Here is a 21,740-nt window from a genome sequence, read left to right on the forward strand (position 1 = left end):
ATACTTTGGCCACCTGATGCAAAGAGCCAACTCACTGGAAAGGACCCTGATGCTGGAAAAGATTGGGGGCAGGAGGAGAAGGGGACAAGAGAGAATGAGATGGTTAGATGGCATCATCAACTCAATGAACATGAGTCTGAGCAAACTCCAGGAGATAGTGAAAGACAGGGTAGCATGGTGTGTCACAGTCCATGGGGTTGCAAAGAGTTGGAAACAACTTAGTGACTGAACAACAACAAAAAAAGATAATAAACACTAAATAAAACACTGACTTTTAAATAAATACAAGTCTATTTATATATAATTTAAAATGGGCAAAACTAAACCAAGATGCCTTAATAGTTATTTTCTGAAGGGAAGGTAGGGGGTAATAATTGGGATTGGAAATTGTAATAATGTTCTCTTTCTTCAGTAACGGTAATGTTTGCTGCTGCTGCTAAGTCACTTTAGTCGTGTCTGACTTTGTGTGACCCCATAGATGGCAGCCCACCAGGCTCCACCATCCCTGGGATTCTCCAGGCAAGAACACTGGAGTGGGTATGGTAATGTTTACTTTGTGATAATTCACTGTACTTATCATACTGTTTATTTTTCTGTATACATATAGTATTTCAATAAAAAGTTTTTAAATATCATATTTTATCCAGTGAAAACCAATTAGAAAACACAATGATAAACAAAAATTACTAGGTTCCTAGACAGAAACAGTAAGACCATTAAAAGGAGAAGTGTATAAGATACTGTTGAAGGACAGTAAAGAAGAATTGCAAAAACTGTACAAAGACCACTTACATGAATGGAATAAACACCTTAAGATACATAGTCTAATTCAATGTCAGTCAAAATCCTGCAGCTTTCAACTTTTCGTGAGACTGCATAAGCTCATCCAAAAATTCATGAAAGAGCAAAACCGAAGGGCCATCAACAAAGTTCAGAAAATTAACAAGATGACAAAGACTTCTTTTTAGAAAGTTACAATAACTAAAATAACACAGATAGACCAAAGAACAGAGTCCAGAAAAAGAATCAGTAACAATGATTTTGTATATGATATAAAGAAGAACATAAGACATTAAGAGGCAAAAATTAATACCTGAAAATACCAGATGTTAATCAAAAATCTGATGTAAAGAAACAGAAACTACCTTACACTGCTGCCTCAATCCATCCTAACTTGAAAAATATCCTAAGTTGAAAATACATTTAATATACATTATCTATTGAACATCATAGCTAGCCCAGCCTACTTTAAATGTGTTCAGACCACTTACCATTAATTAGCCTACAGTTGGGCAAAATCATTTAACATAAAGCCTGTTTCATAATAATCTCATGAACTTTACTGAATACTGAAAGTGAAAAACAGAAAGTTGTATGAAAAAAAAAAAAAGGTTGTATGAATCGATACAGAATGCCTGTTTACCCCTGTGATTGAACAGCTGACTGTGGGCTACAGCTCCCTGCCACGGCCCAGCATCATGAGTGTACTGTACTGTGTATCACTAGCTTGGGCAAAGATAAAAATTTGAAATTCAAATATTGAATGCATACTTCTTTTTCACCACTGTAAATTCAAAATACCCTAAGTCAGAGGTCACCTGTACAGTATGTACTTTTTTAAAGTTTGATACCTAACCACCATCAGTGATTAATCAACATATATTGGAGGAGCAGCAGAAGCCATATCATGATTACCTGAGAATTTCTTAGAAATGTAAATTCTTTCACCCCACCCAGACCTACTAAATCTTGAACTCTGGGATTAGGCTCAGCAGTGTCAACCAGTCTTCCTAGTTGAGTCTGTTGCTAGCTAAAGTTTGAGACACTACCTATACAAGTAAATTATCAAACACTCCCATTTATATCAAATGATACTCAATTAAATTGAGTATTACCTGAATAAATTAGGTTTAATTATCATATGTGGCTTATGGGAGTTAAGAATTTTGAAAAATATCTATAAAATATATTTAATCCCAAAGCTACATTAAGTTGGAGATTTTGGTTTTTAATCCAAACACTTCAGTTTCTTATATAATAGTCTCAAGGATAAAGTCACCATTTAAAACATATCAATTTTATAGACTAATGAAAATGAAAGAGCATAGATAATTAAGACAATTGCTATTAATAGCAGAAAGAGGACATTACACACCCTACAATTACCTTGGTTTTCCACTAGAAGATGCTAGTGAAAGGCGATACTCAGAATGAACGTTGCTCTGTTCATCTGACATGTAAATGTCTTGCCGTTTCTTCAGTGCATATTATCCCACTGTCAAATGAATAAGTACCAGTGGTGAAAATAAAACATACATACATATTGATCAGGCAACAGCAAATGAATGACTCCATGCAACACAAAAAATGTCAGTGATCTATATGAGCTTTAAATTGTCATTTTTAAACACTTTTTAAATGTATTCAATTTGTTTACTGAAAAGATTCTGATATCTTGAGTCCCCTAATCATAATCATTTACATTCAAGAAAGCATCACAGGAAGGCAAATAAATACATGAATGACATTATACAGGTAATATTTAAATCTGTGCTAAGTATTCTTAAAAGTAAATCATACATTAACTTTGCAACTTTAGAACAGCTATAGCAGATATGTGCCTAAGAATCACTTGGATGAAGTATGCATTTGTCAGCACAGACTAAGCAGCTATTACAAAGAAGCCTTTCTCAAAGGGTAGTGGCTTAAGAAACAAGAAAGTTTATTTCTCTTAATACCCGTCCAAGATGACTGCTCCAGGTTTGTGAGTCCCAGTCAGTCAGAGACACATCCATCTTACATGAGGGCTATTCTTGTCAGTGGTAAAACAATGAAATCCAGGTTCGGAAATTTCTAAAGCAGCAAATAAAGTAGATATTGCTTTCATCACTTCTCAGACTTCACTGGCAAGAACACAGCCACGTCGGCTCAATCAATCAAATAAATAAGGAGACTGGAAAATATAGTCTCACCTACAACTTACAGTTTCCCAAGCATTCTATGGAATCCTTTTCTTAAGGATCCTTTTCTATCCATAGCAAAAAGAAGATCTTCGTGGTAGAGGCAGGAATGGTGGAAATGTTGCCCAAGTCCATTTACCACTCAATCCTAAATACTGGCCTTTACAGGACTCAGTTTTGCCCTAGACAAAATCTTTTGCTGTCACTTACGTCTCACAGTTTTTAAAGTTTTGGGAATTAAGAGTATTAGTTTTATAACTGATTTGGTTTTCAATTCAGCAAATATACATTAAGTTATTCACTCAAGACTTCTGGGTACTACAGACAGCTATGCATAATCCTACTGCATAAGAAAAGAATGGTTTCTGGAAAATAACTCGTAGTTGCCACCACACATTTAATTTCATCTTTTGTTACTGATTTCCAATTTACTATCACAGTGAAAGGTTTAAGTATTCTCTCATTGTATAATTTCTACATGAAGGGTCAGTTTAATTCACAATTAAGTACTTTAGTCATTGCGCTGTGTACACTATTTCTGATGTAAATACATTACATTTGACACAAAGAAAAAATGAAACCCACATTTTTAATAAAATTCACTAATATTTTAACACTAACATCAGACCTAAATATTCAGTGAGGCTAGTGGTTATTCTTTGGTGTGGAAAGTGATGAGAGGAACCAGCCAGGAGTTCTGTGCTGTAGTTTGTGTTCTATCTTTACCCATGGGTGCTGGTTACCCAGATGTGTTCACTTCATAAACTTGTCAAGGTTTACACTTAACGGCTACCCACTCCTGGAGAGTGGGGTATTCTGGCCTGGAGAATTCCATGGACTGTATAGTCCATGGGGTCACAGAGAGTCAGTCACAACTGAGCCACTTTCACTTTCACTTCACTTTCACACTTAACATCTGGGTGCTTTTCTAGAGGTGTTCTATATTTCAGACAAAACATAACTTTTAATCCATTAAGAATACATATTTCAACTTTCAATTAGTAAAATCAGTAATGTGCAGTTTCTAGAAACAGACCCATACTTAACCATACCCAAAGATAAATTTACATTTTCTAAAATAATTTAAGGCTCACAAGAACTTGAACTTGTGAAAATAGTTCAGTTTACCCATGTACTCTTTACCCAATTTTCCCCAATGAAAACATTTTACACAAGCACAGTACACTTTCAAAACCAGGAAACTGACATTGATATAACACTGTTAACTAAATTAGAGATCTTATGCTAATTTTACCAGTTTTGCATGCATTCCTAAAAATACCATAACAGAAAATCCATTTTTTAACCAGAGAAAAAAAACCACTTGTAACCAAGAATCTTGCTTAACAAAATATATGATTATACCCAAGGAAAAGGTTAACTAAAACTTTAAAAGGAAGTAATCAGGATTGATAATCTCCATAGTAAGTTCTTCTATAAAGATTTACAAAAATTTTTAATTACAGGCTTTCAATTGTAGTTTTCCTACGTAAAATGGCAAAAATTTTTTCAATTTTCAAGTAAGTAAAACACTTTAATCAAGAACATATCTAAAGTACTCTAATCTGTCTATAGGTATTTTGCCTCAAGAAAGATAATGATCTTTATTTCATACAAATGAAAATAGGGTTGTAGAAAGTTTAAGATGAAAAGATTCTTAAGTATAATCAACTAAACACTTTTTTTTTTAATACATGGATATCTAAGACCCAGAAGTATACATATGATTAAAGTGATATTTCAAGTTTATGGCAGTCCCCTGACTTGAAAGTCAGGGGCTCTTTCTGCTACACCAGCATATCTGTGTATCTTAAAAACCAGAACACTGTGGGATAACTACTAATGCAATCCATCTAAAATATACTACCAAAACATTTTAAAGGGAAAAGAAATGGTCTCTAATATTTACAGTTAGTTTAAAAAAAAGTTTATATCACTATGAGTATGCGTGCTAAGTGTCTGACCCTGCAACCCCGTGGACTGTAGCCTGCCAGGCTCCTCTGTCCATGGGATTCTCCAGGCAAGAATACTAGAGTGGGTTGCCATTTCCTCCTCCAGGGGATCTTCCTGACCCAGGGATTGAATCCACATCTCCTTTGCAGGAGGATTCTTTACCACTGAGACACGGAGGAAGCCCTAATATCACTATATTACTTAACAAAGTGATTGACTGATGTAAGAAAAATAATTCCCAATATGTGGTTCCTGTTACTAGAGAGGCCAACTAAGTATATCCTGTGTATACTTTATTCATTTGTTTAAGAACAAAGCAAACAACTTCTACTCAAGGGGATTTTTTTTTTTAAAGGAAAATGTAGGCCAAATGAAAGAACCAGAAGTTAATGTCTGTCTCAGGTTCTTGACTCTCACACATACAAATACATATATATACAAACTAACAATCAGAGAAAAAATATTATAAGTCACTTAGCAATGTTGTAAAACTAGCTATTTCAATGTTCCAGATTGATATTTTAAAGGTCAATAAGGTGGAAACCAAGAGAGAAATCACTAAAACCCTCAACCTGGATTATAGAAATATATCATGTATTAAGTAAACTTAACATGAAAATCTATTCAATAATATACATGGCACCCTAATTTCAAAGAAGACTTCATTTTTTGGGATAGGTTTCACTATTATGGCAGAAATTTGTTTATATCTTGAATCACATAAATATAATACAACTGGTATATTACTAAATTACTTTAGCAAAATTTATCCATGTAGTCAGACATCAATTTAGTTTCCTTCTATGATTCAACAGCAGTACACACAAAATGCATGAGAAGCAATGAGACTAGAGGTAAAGATCTCAGAAACCTGGTCTTGCCACTTACTAGCTATAAGATTGGAGAAGGCAACGGCACCCCACTCCAGTACTCTTGCCTGGAAAATCCCATGGACGGAGGAGCCTGGTAGGCTGTAGTCCATGTGGTCGCAAAGAGTCGGACACGACTGAGCAACTTCACTTTCACTTTTCACTTTCATGCATTGGAGAAGGAAATGGCAACCCACTCCGGCGTTCTTGCCTGGAGAATCCCAGGGACGGCAGAGCCTGGTGAGCTGCCGTCTATGGGGTTGCACAGAGTTGGACATGACTGAAGCAACTTAGCAGCAGAAGCAGTTATAAGATGCTGGGCAAATTACTTAGCCTCTTTATTACACCAGCTATAAAGTGGGGGTTTTAATTCCTGTTCTATTTCACGGTAATTATGAAGACCAAGTAAAATAATGTGTATACTTTTTTTATAATGATAAAAATTTTTAATGTTTTTCCACTTTATTGTAAATGTTTAAATGTTATTTAAGTGCAAGTTATTAATAGTAATATAACTTGGATCTTCCTGGATCCAAGTTTACTTGGTAAACTCCAGGAGTTGGGGATGGACAGGGAGGCCTGGCGTGCTACAGTCCATGAGGTCACAAAGAGTTGAACACCACTGAGCAACTGAACTGAACTGAAGTTGGATCCATTTTAAATTCCATTTCTGATATAACCACCCAATGTAATGCACATAGAATAGAATCAGGAGTCAGAAACCTTCATCTCTAGTTCATTGTCACTGTTTCCTCTCGGAAGAACAGGGGAAATAGTCCCTTCATATATCCACCAACTGAATTAATGTATATGAAATGTGTACTCTGTAAAGTTTATTAACCTGAAGTATTACCACTATTTGATGTGGTACGATTACACGTCTTTCACTTAACTTCTAAAAAGTACAGAACCAGAGTGGGAAAAAGGTCCTTTTGCTCTGACTCCTTCCAAAGAATGCTATCAAAAATATTCCGAGAGCATATGCAGTGTTAGTACATCCAAGAACAACTCTTAGATTACAGGAGGCGTCCAACTGAGAAAAAGTTGCAATGAATTACCATGACATACAAGTTTCACTGACTTTATAAAACTTCATGGCATAAAATTACTTCAGTAATGAGTCCTTATCAAGAACGCTTAAATCCTCTTAGAGCTTCAAGGTGTCCTTTTTCATTCCCCTACTTTACCTCAGTTTGGAATGTCAATAGAGCTATTACCAAAATAAGCACAATCTCTAATATTTACCCTGCAACTCATTTATATGAGAATAGTAGAGGCATGCTAATGGAGCTCAGGCAAAATTCAGAGCTCCTTCTGTTTCACTTTTATTTTTCAAGAGACAGAATATAAACATGAGCATTGATCAAATGTACTAGATCAAGCAATTACACATCAAATCTATTATTGTATTCTAAACATTCATGTACAAACCTGCATTTTCTCATTAAATGTTCAAACTATCTGAAGTCTCTGCTTTTCAAGCATTCATTACAGGGAATCTGGAACCATATTGTAGAAAGCAACCTTTGACATTCCTGTGTCTGTTTTGCTGCTTGTGAATACAAAGAACATCCGAGATTTATAAATGTATGAGCTGGCTGACCTTTATTAATCACAAAATATTGTGATGCCTTTTGAAGCTACTAAAATGTTTATAATTTTAGTTAGCCTTTCGAGCTTCAATCTCTTTCCACTACAAATGCATATACACCTACACAACATGTGGTCATAAAGAGGACTTAAAGACAAGGGGCTAACCTTAGGACCTGGATGAGAAACACATGCCTTTTCCTTTCAACTTGCAGAGCTGTGTTCTCTTTCCATTCATCATCCCTGACCGTTGCCTTCATTCTAAGAATAGTTACTGCCACTGCCTCAAATCTTTATTACTCCATTCGTTGTCACTGTTCCTATTTTCCTTTTTCAGCATCTTGTCACTGTTACACGTCTCCAGTTTTGTACCAACTTACCATTCATAAGCACTGCCCGGTAAAATGATCCTTCCTTTCCATAAGATTAGGGGGAAAAAAACACAGAATCTCCAAGGCAACATTTTCATAACATTAACATTTTTTGATGCTGCTGACAACACAGACTACTACTTCTCCACCAGGAAAGCTTTCTATGATAAATTTTAGCTGTCCTTACAGTTGTTTGAACAAAGTTAAATGGTTCTGTTCTGCCATTTAGCAGAATCTTACAAAATTATAATTCAAATGTCAAAACTACTTAATTTCTACTAGCAAACACCAATTTCGTTAATCAATTATCAATCCATCTTTATGATCAAGTTCAACCTTCTCCAGTATAAAGAAAACTACACAAAATTCTTAAACAGAGTGTTTTAGGGCACATTCTCTGTCTTAAAGAATCACATTCAGATACACAGACTGGGGTAGATTTTGTGATATATAGACATTTAGAAAAAGAAAAAATAAGAAAATTATTAATGCCGGGGGAAAAAAAGTTGTGCAGGGTAAGTACCAGTTTGCAGCTGCAGATAACCTTTATAGCCATAAAAATATAACACTACTGTTCTAAACCAGAATTACAATATAACTGTACTGAAAAACTGGGATATAGGAAATGAGAGGGTTCGTGGAGAGGTGGGAAGAGTGCTAAATCCAAAGCAATGACTAAAATTGAAAATCAACAAGCTGTGAATATATTGGAGACATGGCAGTGAACAGCAAAACAACTAAGAAACCAAAAGAGTTCTTTATATCTCTAGGCAGAATGTAAAAGACAGAGAACTGATTTTTTTCTTTCCCCAACCTTAATTTCATAGAACTATTTCTTTAAACTATATTCATGTATAATTCTGACTGAAAAAACTAAAATCCAGCAATTATAAATCTTAGTTTCTGTTGAACAAAGTCACATTGTGTCACATGTGGAGGAAAGTAAATTACAGTTTCAAGATTTCACAAGCATTTGTTTATAGAGTTTTAATCACATTATATAATCATTTTAACTTCAATTTGTGCTACTGTTTTTAGTTACCTGCTTGGTTGGATAAGTCCAAGATATGGGGAAAGACCACAAAATTCTGAATACTTTTCAGGCAGGTCTTGTTACATACTTTCAAATTGTTTTCTAGACAAATTAAATTTGGTTATACTGCCACCAGCTGTATGGTCATAGTATTCTCATTAGTTGCTACTATTAATTTTGGAACAGGTAAAATTCCCAGGTGGCAGAGGGGTAAAGAATTAGCCTGCCAATGCAGGAGATGCAAAAGAAGGAAGCATATTTGATCCCTGGGTCAGGAAGAACCCCTGGAGAAGGAAACAGCAACGCACTCCAATATTCTTCCCTGGAAAATCCCATGGACAGAGCCTAGCACACTACAGTCCATGGGGTTGTAAAAGACTGAACACACACACAATACAAAATTACCTTATTCTTATTTACATTTTCAAACTATTCCTGGTGTCTCAATATTTTTATAAACATGCACGAACTTTGTATATAACATTACTAAGTCATATTTTCTGCAGAAAACATCTTCGATTCTGTCCAATGCCTTTTTACTTTGATTACAATATTTTCTCTTTCATGGATAGATGTGTTTCCATGTACATGCACTGATGTCTATATTTTTTCAATTTCTTTATGACTTTTCAATTTAAGAAGTTTTTTTTTCCTCCCTATATTTAATATTGTTTTCTTTAAAAAAAAAAAAAAAGCCGTAATTAAAATTAACATGACCCATAACATCCATTTCTTTTTTAGGGAAAATAAAACAACTGCTGAACCAACAAACAGTAGTCTTTTATCTGTTCACTAAGGAAGTTTACATTTTAGCCTTAATAAAACTTTCAAGTATGTGTGTTTAAGCAGAAATCTTCAGAGGAAAAGCTCTAAACATGTTTATATACAAATCATAAATTATATTGTAGATAATATTATATTTACGATGCACTTAAACATTTTTTCTTAAAATCTCTTTCAGTGATTTGATTTAGTGGATTTCCTTCTTCAGTTCTTTTTTTAAATTAATGATTATTTTCTCGAAAATAAACTTACCTATGCCGGTTGTTATTGTTGCTATATATATCAAATAATTCACCTTACTTGAAAAAATAAGAGTATGCTAATCTAAAACAAAAATCTTAACATATATATTCTAAACATTAACAAGTTATGAAGTCAGTTGAAATTCTACATTAAACAAGGTCCATGGAAATAGAAAACATAATCCTGTTGCTTTGCAACATACATTATATATAATACATGGTATCTGTTCTCAATTTTGTTGTAATTATGCATACAATTCTGTAATAATTACATTATAATTACATAAAATGTATTTCAAATATTACACTTTTACTGACCTCACTGATTTGCAAAGTAATAACATATCATATCTTACTCTAAATATCTTGATACAGTACATAAATCAATCTTTCCTTCATCATGAGGCTATGTTCTTCTACAACAAAGCACAAAGTATACTTATTCACATGTAAACAGAATAAAATAATGATTCACCTTCATGGCTGTATGAAATGTTAATGCAAAATCATGTGATAGCTTCTCTTTCGGCAGTAAAACATATATTATAAAGGGTAAATATAAACCATAACAGTTGTTGTTTAGTCACTAAGTCATGTCTGACTCTGGGACTCCATGGACTATAGCCTATCAGGCTGCTCTGTCCATGGGATTTCCCAGGCAAGAATACTGGAGTGGGTTACCGTTTCCCTCTCCAGGAGATCTTCCCAATACAGGGACTGAACTCCCTTCTCCTGCATTGGCAGGCGGATTCTTTACCACTGAGCCACCAGGAAAGTCTATAAATATAAAATCACAAAATCATATACGACTAACTCTTCCAAGACACCTGCTTCTTGGAAGAAAAGCTATGATTAACCCAGATAGCATATTAAAAAGCAAAGATATTGACAACAAAGGTCCATCTAGTCAAACCTATGGTTTTTCTAGAAGTCACATATGGATGTGAGAGTTGCACCATAAAGCTGAGCGCTGAAAAACTGATGCTTCTGAACTGAGGTGTTGGAGAAGACTCTTAAGGCTCCCTTGTACTGCTAACAGATCAAACCAGTCCATCCTAAAGGAAATCAGTCCTGAATATTCATTGGAAGGACTGATGCTGAAGCTCCAATACTTTGGCCACCTGATGCAAAGAACTGACTCACTGGAAAAGACCCTGCTTCAGGGAAAGATTGAAGGCAGGAGGAGAAGGGGACGACAGAGGATGAGATGGTTGGATGGCATCACCAACTCGACGGACATGAGATTGAACAAGTTCCAGGAGTTGGTGATGGACAGGGAAGCCTGGCATGCTGCAGTCCGTGGGGTTGCAAAGAGTCAGACATGACTGAGTGACTGAACTGAAAAATCTGAAACCATCATCCCATTCAATAATACCTTTTCACATGAAAAATCTAATACTAAAAATCTATTAAGAGTTTGACACTGTTATGTTCTATGATGTGCTGACAATAAATTATTGTGTTCTGAATATTAAACATGGTCTCTTAAACAGCCGAAAATAATTTCAATAATGCTATTGTTATTTAAACTTTACAATTTCAGTTAAAAATTGCCTCATATTTACTGACACACTTGAATATTCTGGCTATAGTAAATATTTGTTATGAATATTTGCTTATATATTTTGCTTATTTTGGAAAAACCTGTTTTGTGTGTGTGTGGTCTATTTAGAGAACTTACAGAAAATGAAAATGAAAAAAGTAGTTTGGAATACAGATAACTGGTATAACTTGACATTTTAATATAAGAGTTTACACAAATGACTACATGAAATCTTATGGTTATTAAAGGTCCTTGAGACTATTTTTCAAATGTCATTCTATAAAAGTCAAAGTTCCAAAAAACTTGAACTAAAAAATAAAGGCTATGTGATTTTAACATTTTCAGTACAGTGGAGGCAATACAGTTATATGGGACTAAGTTAAAAGAAGAAACCCAGAAGAAAGCAGAAGAAACCCAGACTGAAGTAACTGCTACTATTCATATACAAAGTTAATCTCAAAGATACATATTTAACATACAGCCCTCTTTCTGTCGGAAAAATTCCTCCAACATAATTTGCAAGAAAACAAGGACTTATACTGTTCAATCTCCATTCAAACTCACCCTCTATTTGAAACATTAGGATGAAAAGCAATAGCTTTTTAACAGTTCAAAATGACTCATAGCAACATTAACCAGCTGGAGGAAATCTCAAAGTAAACTATGTAAGTAGCACTAAAGAATCTAATTGCAACTTTAGTTTTGTTTTAGGCAAAGGTAAAGATGAAGGGAATGAAAACTTCAAGGGGAATCAAACACTAGGGGGCAGCATCAAACTGTTAGGACAAACCCGAACTCTTCAAACAGCTAAAGTTAGTATATTTTTAATAAGAATTACTGGTAATGAAAGATGACCTTATAGGTTATAAACCTGTTATAAAGCAAAATAACTAGCTGTTTTGATCACCTATACCTCTTTTCCATTTCCTACTGTATACTCTTTTGTAACTTGTAAGTTTAAAATACTACTAGTGATAGTCCTTTTTTGATATATACATACAAAAACATTTCCATTCTTGAGATAGCCACTACACAGATAAGGGCTGATATATAAAAATCCAAAGTATTTCCTTTGATTAGTACTGAATTTAAATTTTGTATCACTCAATTAACATTTTTAATTTGATTAAAGAGTTTTGTACATTCACTGTCACAAGTACTATTTGACAAAAAGCTATGGAGTATGTGCCCCTCAAGGAATTTAGTTTGGCAGAAAAAAGACATATGTAATTATAAGTTAGTAAATGCAAAATAAGAAATTCTATGGATTATTACATATGAATAATAGAATAACAATTGTATCCTCTTCAGCAGCCCAGTAGAAACCATTAAACCTCATTCTGGAATCAAGATAAAAAGTAGTCCTTCAACCACTAATGAACTGTAAGATTTGTATGTAGAAAAGAAGGTAAAATGAATCATCTGTAGCCCTTTGATTCATTACGTCATTTAAAGGTCACAGTAAACCATGAGATAGATTTTTCTGGTACTTCCAAGTTCACAGATAAAAGATTAAGATAAAGAAATTTGCTCAAGGCAACCAAACTAGTTAATAATGGATCAGTTTTCACTCCAAGCCCTACATTCTCTCCAATAGTGGCCAAAACAAGGGTCGAGGAAGTGGGGTAATAGAATGGTAACAACATAATTCTCTTTTAATTAAAAGTAAATAATCATTCCTGTTGTTGAATAATTACCCTTGTTATAACACCTATACCCTATATTCTTCATGCTGCTGCTGCTGCTAAGTCGCTTCAGTCGTGTCCGACTCTGTGTGACCCCACAGACAGTAGCCCACCAGGCTCCCCCATCCCTGGGATTCTCCAGGCAAGAACACTGGAGTGGGTTGCCATTTCCTTCTCCAATGCATGAATAAATCTGTTTAAAAATGAAAAGAAAACACCACTTAGAGAAGTACCTGCATACCAAACTGGAGGCCTCCTAAAAATGGCTTCAAATCAAGTGCTCAAAAAAGTGGAGGAAGTGTGTTGACTTTTAAGCTGTTAGTGGAATACAAATTAACATGAAGAATAAGTAAAGGCTGTTGTTTAATGGATAAGTTGTGTCCCGCTCTCTGTGACCCCATGGACTGTAGCCTGTCAGACTCCTCTGTCCATAGGATTTCCCAGGCAAAAATACTGGAGTGGGTTGCCATTTCCTTCTCCAGGGTATCTTCCTGACCAAGGGGTCAAACCCTTGTCTCCTGCATTGGCAGCCAATTTCTTCATCGCTGATCTACCTGGGAAGCAAAAAGTTATCAGGTGATATATTGACGTCGCCTCATAACTAACCACTCCTTCTAAAGTAGCACAAATTACACAGGGGTTATTAACCAGGGAGCTGTATATAAAATTCAGGTTTGAGAATCTGGATGCGGAAGAAGGATATATTGTAAAGTAACCTTAGTTATCCCTTCAGTTATAAATATAGGCCAAAAAAAAAAAAATCGGTTAATTTGCAGCACCTGACACTACTAATATAAATCATTCAAATTAAATTCTATATTTACAGTCCTCACTAGTTTGAAATTAGGCATTATGACCTGCCATTACTCTTGATATTTAATGCTTTACTAAAGCATGAATTCACCATTAATATTTAAAATGTTGGTAATTATATTTCAGTACAACTGGATTCTCCGGAATCTTATGTATTCCGTATACTTAAAATCACCATTCTGAACTTCACCATACAAAAGTTTAAAAGCTCCTCCAGTACATCATTCTTTTCTTCTAATCACTCATCACTGATAGATAATACATTGATAATCCTCTTTCAAGTATTTAGTGCAGGTAGGGATGTGAGATAACTGGTATGGACCCAAGGTCTAGAACAAGAGACTGACTCAAGATGACTTAACATCTGCAGAATTAAGTCCTAACAAAAAACAGCACACAAGAATCTTCAGGCTTTCAATTGAATTACTACAATCAACTACATTTTAAATCTCCAGTTTTTCCAATATATTACTTGCTAGTTCTCAATTAGGTAAATTTAGATACCCGTCCAAAAAAAAAAAAAAACCACACACACAAAAGGAACGTAAACTTGTCTCTTGCTCGTTTTGCTCCATCAAGAATGACTCAGTTCCTAGGTGAAACTAGAGAACTGAACGGCGTAAAAGACTTTAAAAAAAAGTCCACAGTATAACCTACCATCTTTTTAAATTATGTGCTTTAATGTTACTTTATTACTTAAAACAGGGATCTGAGCGAGGGACACTTCCAACTGAGGGCTGCGGATCCTGCGGAGATCTCTCTTCCTTGTGCCCGGCTCATAAAGACAGCCATGTGGACAGGCTCCCTCCCACGTGAACAGTTCTTTAGAGAAGCCACAGGAAGCCACATGTCGCCTGCGCCCTCACCAGGCCTGGGCACTCGGGGATCCCAAGGGAGAAGCAAGGAGTTCAGCAGATCCCTGGACCCGTAGAGGGGGCTACGAAGGTTCCCCGACGTAGTGCAGCCTGGTGGGCCCCCTAAGGTTCTCCGCCAAAGGGCTTTCACGAACAAAGCCCAGGCAGCCGCGCCACCTCCCGGCTCACCCGGCCTCGCCCACCGACCCAGCCCCACCCGAGCCCTCAGCTTCAGGGACCCCAGCTGGCTTCAGTATCAACTCCCCCGCGCCCCGCCTCGGCTTTTCGGTTGGTCGGGGAGAAAGTAAGCCCCCACGAGGCCTCCCGCGGTAGGAGCAGAGGCGCCACCGTCCGTTAGCCAGCCGGGCCGGAACAGCAGCGCCCAGGCTCCCTCCCGGGGATCCCGGTGACACACAGGAGGGGAGCACGCGAGGGGAAGAATCGGGGGCGTTCGCCGCCGCCTGTCTCCAAGCCTCTCCGAGACCGGACTGCGGACCCTCCCATTCTCGGGCCAACGCGTCCCTGCCTCCACCGGCCACGCCAACCTCGGCCCCTAACCGGCCGCGCGCAGCCCCCCAACCGCCGCCGCCTGCTCAGCGGTGACTCCCCCTCTCCCCGCACGGCTCCCCAGCCTCGGCAGGAGGCTGACTCCGGCGCGGGTGCCGCACGCGGGGCGGAGGCTCCCCGATCGCTAACCCGGCAGCAGCCCAGAGCGCACACGAGGAGCGGCGGTGCCCCACGCGCAGCCCACCGCGCGCTCTGCCCGGCTCGCCGCCGCCGCCGACTGCAGCAGCTGCGGGAAGCCCAGCGCCCCGATCCCCGAAGGACTCAGCCCCGACTCCCCGGTTCCTGTCTCCCTTTCCACCCCCCCGCCGTCCCGGGACTCGCAGTCTCCGCCGCGCACGGGGCCGGTTCTGGGGGAGGGAATGTAAACAAATCGGGGTTTTATAGTTACCTCACACTCGAGTGCCGTGTGCATCTCCTCTCCGCTCGGTACCAAACCCCGGCTGCACCAAATCGTGTATTCACCAAAGCCGTCTGCGCCAACTGCGTCGCGGAGACCCGCGCGTCGGACACCACGCTACGCTAGCGGCGTACACAGCCCACTCAAGTCCTTGCGCAGCCGCACCCCGTCCGCCTATGGGCGCTACGCTCCGGGCGTACACGCACCACCCAGCCATTCACTTCGAATAACGCAAATAGCGTAGGGGAACTGCCCCACTCGAGGATTCCACACGGACCGTGAGAGCAATAGGAAATTCGAGTCTACGCAAACTGCGGAGCTCCGCGGCTCCGCGCTAGTTTTGTTCCAAGAAAAGACGCCGCGGGGGAGTTGAGAAGGCTTCTCACGCATGCGTGGAGCGACCATTTACCCTCGCCTTTTCCCCGGGCTTTGCATGTCGGTTGCTGCCGCCCGCGGGAGGCGGACGAGTAAGGGAAGCTCTGAACGAAAACGCTTCAGCCAGGTTTCAGATTGATAAATTAAAATGTTTATCTGTACAGGAGTTAAACATCTACGTTAATTTAACCCTTCCCCTTTATTAAACTAACCTTTCAATCTCCGAGGGGAAAAAGGAACTAATACTATTTAGTGCTAAATGCGAGGTATTTTGCATAGTTCTCCCACCCCCACCTCCCAGTTTATTCTAAAGAGCACTTCCTGTGGGCCTTCCAAGCCTAAAAGAAAAAGTTGAATCCAGAGAGCTTGTCACCCACGTAGAGGAATTCTCGAGGCTTCTGACAACTTTCTAACCTCTTCCATTACCTCCCACTGCTTAATCGATTATTCTTAACACCCAATAGGAAAACCTCCGGATTCAGCCAAGCAATTCCAAGGACTCCTGATCATGTGCTCATTCTTGCTCCCATTGATTTGCTCACACCATACTTGACATGTGAATTGTTTCCTCCCCTCTTCAGGAGCAATTCACAGCCGGTACTTTCTTAAAAGGTGGCTGCCTTTACTCCATTACCCTGCCTTTTGGCATTTGATCTTCATGGTGAGACTTATCTATTCTGTCTGGTGTGTCTGATTCTGTATCCAGCCAGAGAGTTACAGGAATGCCTTACTGATATCTACCAGAGTGCATAAAACCATGATCAATAGTAATAGCAAGATTTACTCTGTGGCAAGTATTTCCTGTTTGCTCTACATGTGTATTAGTTTCATCCTCATAACACAAAGAAGTAGGTATTATCCTGCCCCAGGAAACTGAGACACGAGTAACTTGCCTAAGACCACTGAACAGGTAGGGAGGAGAGTTGAGATCCAAACCCAGTTAGGACTACATATTCTGGTATTCTGTATATTTAATGGAGGAAGATTGTTTTGTTTTTGTTTTGTGTCCCTATAAACAGTATCTTTTAGGTGCTCAGTAAAGGCCTACTGACTGCCAGGATACTCAGCTTCTCATATCCCTTTGTTTCTTTGAAAAAGCCAACCCATTGACCACCTCACTCCTGCAGGTTTTCACTGCTGCTATTAGGGAAAGGGAGAAGTCCTGAGGTTTAAAGAGATCAAGTCTGAGTACTAGCTTCAGGTCTCACCATTGTCACTAACTGTGGGAGGCAATGGCCATGGTCCTCAGATTCATGGATAAATTAAAGGAATTGGTCTAAATTTATTCCGAAGTTTTTAGAGTTTATAAAATCAGAACAAAAGTCTTTAGGTTTCATAAAATCAATATAGAGTACTTCTTTTGGGTTCAGAGCATAAAAAGCTTCCAAATTATCTATCCTGATATTTTAAGGCTATAATTATTTTATTGAACATATTATTTCAGGAACTTTAAAGAATATGCAATATCTTTCTCCTAAATTTCCATAAGGTAGAGCACTTACATTCCTGATATTAATATTTTAAGGTACTTACACCTTCACTGCTTTCTAAGAAGATCCAGAGATCAAATTGCCAACATCCACTGGATCATCGAAAAAGCAAGAGAGTTCCAGAAAAACATCTACTTCTGCTTTATTGACTATGCCAAAGCCTTTGACTGTGTGGATCACAATAAACTGGGGAAAATCCTGAAAGAGATGGGAATACCAGACCACCTGACCTGCCTCTTGAGAAACCTGTATGCAGGTCAGGAAGCAACAGTTAGAACTGGACATGGAACAACAGACTGGTTGCTGGGGTACGTCAACGCTGTATATTGTCACCCTGCTTATCTAACTTCTATGCAGAGTACATCATGAGAAACACTGGGCTGGAAGAAGCACAAGCTGGAATCAAGATTGCTGGGAGAAATATCAATCACCTCAGATATGCAGATGACACCACCCTTATGGCAGAAAGCGAAGAAGAACTAAAGAGCCTGTTGATAAAAGTGAAAGAGGAGAGTGCAAAAGTTGGCTTAAGACTCAACATTCAGAAAACGAAGATCATGGCATCTGGTCCCATCGCTTCATGGCAAATAGACGGGGAAACAGTGGAAACAGTGGCTGACTTTGTTTTGTTTTTTTTGTTTTGGCTACAAAATCACTGCAGATGGTGATTGCAGCCATGAAATTAAAAGACGCTTACTCCTTGGAAGGAAGTTATGACCAACCTATACAGCATATTAAAAAGCAGAGACATTACTTTGCCAACAAAGGTTCGTCTAGTCAAGGCTATGGTTTTTCCTGTGGTCATATATGGATGTGAAAGTTGGACTATAAAAAAAGCTGAGCACCAAAGAATTGATGCTTTTGAACTGTGGTGTTGAAGAAGACTCTTGAGAGTCCCTTGGACTGCAAGGAGATCCAACCAGTCCACCCTAAAGGAGATCAGTCCTGGGTGTTCATTGGAAGGACTGATGTTGAAGCTGAAACTCCAATACTTTCACCACCTGATGCGAAGAGCTGACTCATTGGAAAAGACTGTGATGCTGGGAAAGACTGAGGGCAGGAAGAGAAGGAGATGACAGAGGATGAGACGGTTGGATGGCATCACTAACTCAATGAACATGAGTTTGGGTAAACTCTGGGAGTTGGTGATGGACAGGGAGGCTTGGCATGCTGCAGTTCATGGGCTTGAAAAGAGTTGGACACAACTGAGCGACTGAACTGAACTGAACTCTGCATAGAATTAAATAAGCAGAGTGACAATGTATACCCTTGACCTACTCCTTTTCCTATTTGGAACTAGTCTGTTGTTCCATGTCCAGTTCGAACTGTTGCTTCCTGACCTGCATATAGGTTTCTCAAGAGGCAGGTCAGGTGGTCTGGTATTCCCATCTCTTTCAGGATTTTCCCCAGTTTATTGTGATCCACACAGTCAAAGGCTTTGGCATAATCAATAAAGCAGAAGTAGATGTTTTTCTGGAACTCTCTTGCTATTTCAATGATCCAATGGATTTTGCCAATTATGTATTTACAAGACTAATAATATCCAGCTGGTACACACAGGTACAGAGGACCGTTGACCAAATATACAAGTTACTCAATAACAGCTACAGCTGAATTGAATTCCACCATGATACTCATCCCTGTTCCAGCCCTTTCTCTCAGGATTCCCTAGACGTCCCACGTTTTAGAAACTATAGAGTTAATGCCTGGCTAAGAAAGACGTCTATTTTAATTGGTAAGTCTTTATGCTCTATTAATTTTATATATTTTAAATATCATCTCACTCAGACATTCATATATGCTCAAGTATCAGCATATTGATTAGGGCAGGAGTTAGAGGAAAATTACTATGTAGGATAAATGACTGAGTTGCAAACCAGTATATTGCTTTCCCTGTTGGGAAAAGCAATCTCAGACAGTGATGTGTAGGCTTACTCAAAATCATCTGCTAAGGTAAACAATGAGAAGTGCAGCAAAATATCACTATAATGTTTTATTTTAATCAGTTGCGTATTCATATCAGTTTTAGGGAAAGGAATTTCTAATATGTTAGAATCATGGAACTTTCTGAAAGGTCAGACTTTTTTTTTTTGCAGTTATCTCATTTGATTCATAAAGAAGCTCAACTGAACTATAAAAACAGTTTAGATGATTTGCAATATGTGGGGGGAAGAGAAAGTATTGAATTGTGTGTAAATGGTTGACCCTCATTTGCTTTGCTTCAGTCACAATTTTATTTCACATACCTAAAATTTCAAGCATGACCAATCTACCTTTGTGAAGCAAGAGATAATAAATCAATGGCTTTTTTTGCACCTCAGAGGGTTAGAAAAGAACCAGCTACAATAAATAAAGAAAATAAGAACCATGCTTCATACCTCAATTTTTAGCTGTGAATAAAGAAAATCTGTCATAAAACTTTTTTTCCCCTCTAGTAGAGGAGAAAATTGACAACATACACAACAAAATTAAGAGCCTTTAATTAAATTTATTAAAAATGTGAGTGCTTCTAAGAAATTAAGCCTTTCAAACTCAACAATTCTTTCCATGAATCAAAATTAGTAATAATCAAAGATAACATAAACTCCTTAAATCCATATTCAGTTTAAACTGATTTTTACATGACCAAAAATGTTTGGTTCAGACAAGTTTATACCTGAGAAGGAAGACTAAATTATATTGGTATATAGCCCTGATGTGGAGAGCACTAAGTACTAGGAATAGGTGTTAAGGAATTGGGAAAAGAAGATCTCAGGAATATGTTCTAAATCTAGACTCAAAATTAACAACTGCTTATTCAGTTTTAGAGACTCCACATTTTAGCCTGGAAATTAAGGCTTCAGCTTTAGATCTAAAGCCAGAGAAATATAAAAGGTATATTTCCCTCCTTGTTCTTTAAGGCCTGTAACATTCTGTGACACTAAACATGTCAACGCTAGGGTCAGGATGGGAATTGAGGCCTGTGGGGTCATCTTTTTCTGATCCCTTGAGGAATTATGGCTCTATCTCATCTAAAGCCTTGCCATTCCTAAAGGGAAGATAAACAGACCCTCAGAACTTACATGGAAATTCTCAGAGAGAAACACAGAAGCCCTGTGTCTCTTTCTGAAAAGCAGGACTTATGAAATAGAGAAGGCCATCCTCTTCCAGAGAGCCCACCACTTTGAAAGGGTACACAAAGGCAGAGGGAAAGGCACCAGGGAGAAAGGCACCCTAGTGAGAAACACGTTTCGATTGACGTGCCTGGCAAGTGAGATCATTTTAAGCTGGTAGGTTAATTCAATAAAATCAGTTTCAAGTTCTCTGCAGAAATAAAAATAGATTAGAGAAATGAAACAAAACGACAAGTCAAGCAACTCACCCAGCCAGGGTAGAAAATTAGGTTAAAAAATTTTTTTTCTTTTATATGCTTTGCCTAGATAATGCTAACAATAGACTTGCCAGATCCCTTAGTTTTAATTCACTGTGATACAAACAAAAGACCCTTAACATTAGATATCCCTACTGGGAGAAAGACAATAATGTAGAAGCTTAGAACCTCTGATTTCAGCCTCTGATTTGCGGTGACAAATCCTTTCAAAATAGGAATGAGACCTAGCCTAGGAGAAAGGGGAAGACCCACTCAGAAGAATAAACAAAAGCAAGAAGCTCAGTGCTAGAGCAAGGATATCAGGCCAATAACAGATTTGACCATGTGACAATGATGGAAAAGCTTCTCCCTCAAATCTACTCTATGGTCCTCACCAACCCCGGAATTCCACATTTAGAACTTCGTTCCTGGGCCTTGAAACCAAAGAGACTTTGAGGGAAGTTTACTACCATTTTATTACTTATCTAGTGAGAACATACTTTTTAAGGTCTTTACTGAAGAGAAAGTTTTTAAGAAGGGAGGAAATTTGATTATCCAGATTCTTATGGGTAGTGTGGTATAAAAAGCACAGGAGGAAAAACAGACATACTGCCAACTTCTCAATCTTGCTTCTAGCTACCTTGCTCACTCACAGAATACTAAAAAGAAGAAAAACAGAAGGCTTGGTAAGCAGCCCCTTGTACCAACCAAGGAGACCTAGAGGCCAACAGTCATCTTGAAATTCCAGGAGCACAGTGGAAATCAACTTTCCAAACCTTAACTCTTATTCCAAAGGAATATGTATTTATCATGTAACATAAATAGCCACATTAATATTACAGTAAATCTGTAACATTTTTTAAAAA

The 21,740-nt window shown here is 38.1% G+C and overlaps 1 protein-coding gene across 13 annotated transcripts in view; it reads right to left on the reverse strand.

The window, feature by feature from the left end:
* The window catches only part of SLC39A10 (solute carrier family 39 member 10), a 162,901-nt gene that overhangs the window by 54,531 nt on the left and 86,630 nt on the right, over nt 1-21,740 (reverse strand). For 5 of the 13 annotated variants that reach the window (XM_086366790.1, XM_086366831.1, XM_086366881.1 and 2 more), the window contains one exon: nt 2,167-2,275. The exons of 3 other annotated variants lie outside the window; for them this stretch is intronic. The gene's annotated coding sequence lies outside the window, so the exon portion shown is untranslated. Of the gene's footprint in view, nt 1-2,166; nt 2,276-2,738; nt 2,854-5,801; nt 6,584-15,651; nt 15,708-21,740 lie in introns of those variants that run through there. 5 more of the 13 variants (XM_086366811.1, XM_086366822.1, XM_086366782.1 and 2 more) reach the window with 5 other exon arrangements.

Source organism: Bos grunniens, chromosome 2 (genome assembly GCF_055505025.1).
Source record: "Bos grunniens cultivar Pamir isolate PY7600 chromosome 2, Bosgru_T2T1.0, whole genome shotgun sequence".
Lineage (NCBI taxonomy): Eukaryota > Metazoa > Chordata > Mammalia > Artiodactyla > Bovidae > Bos > Bos grunniens.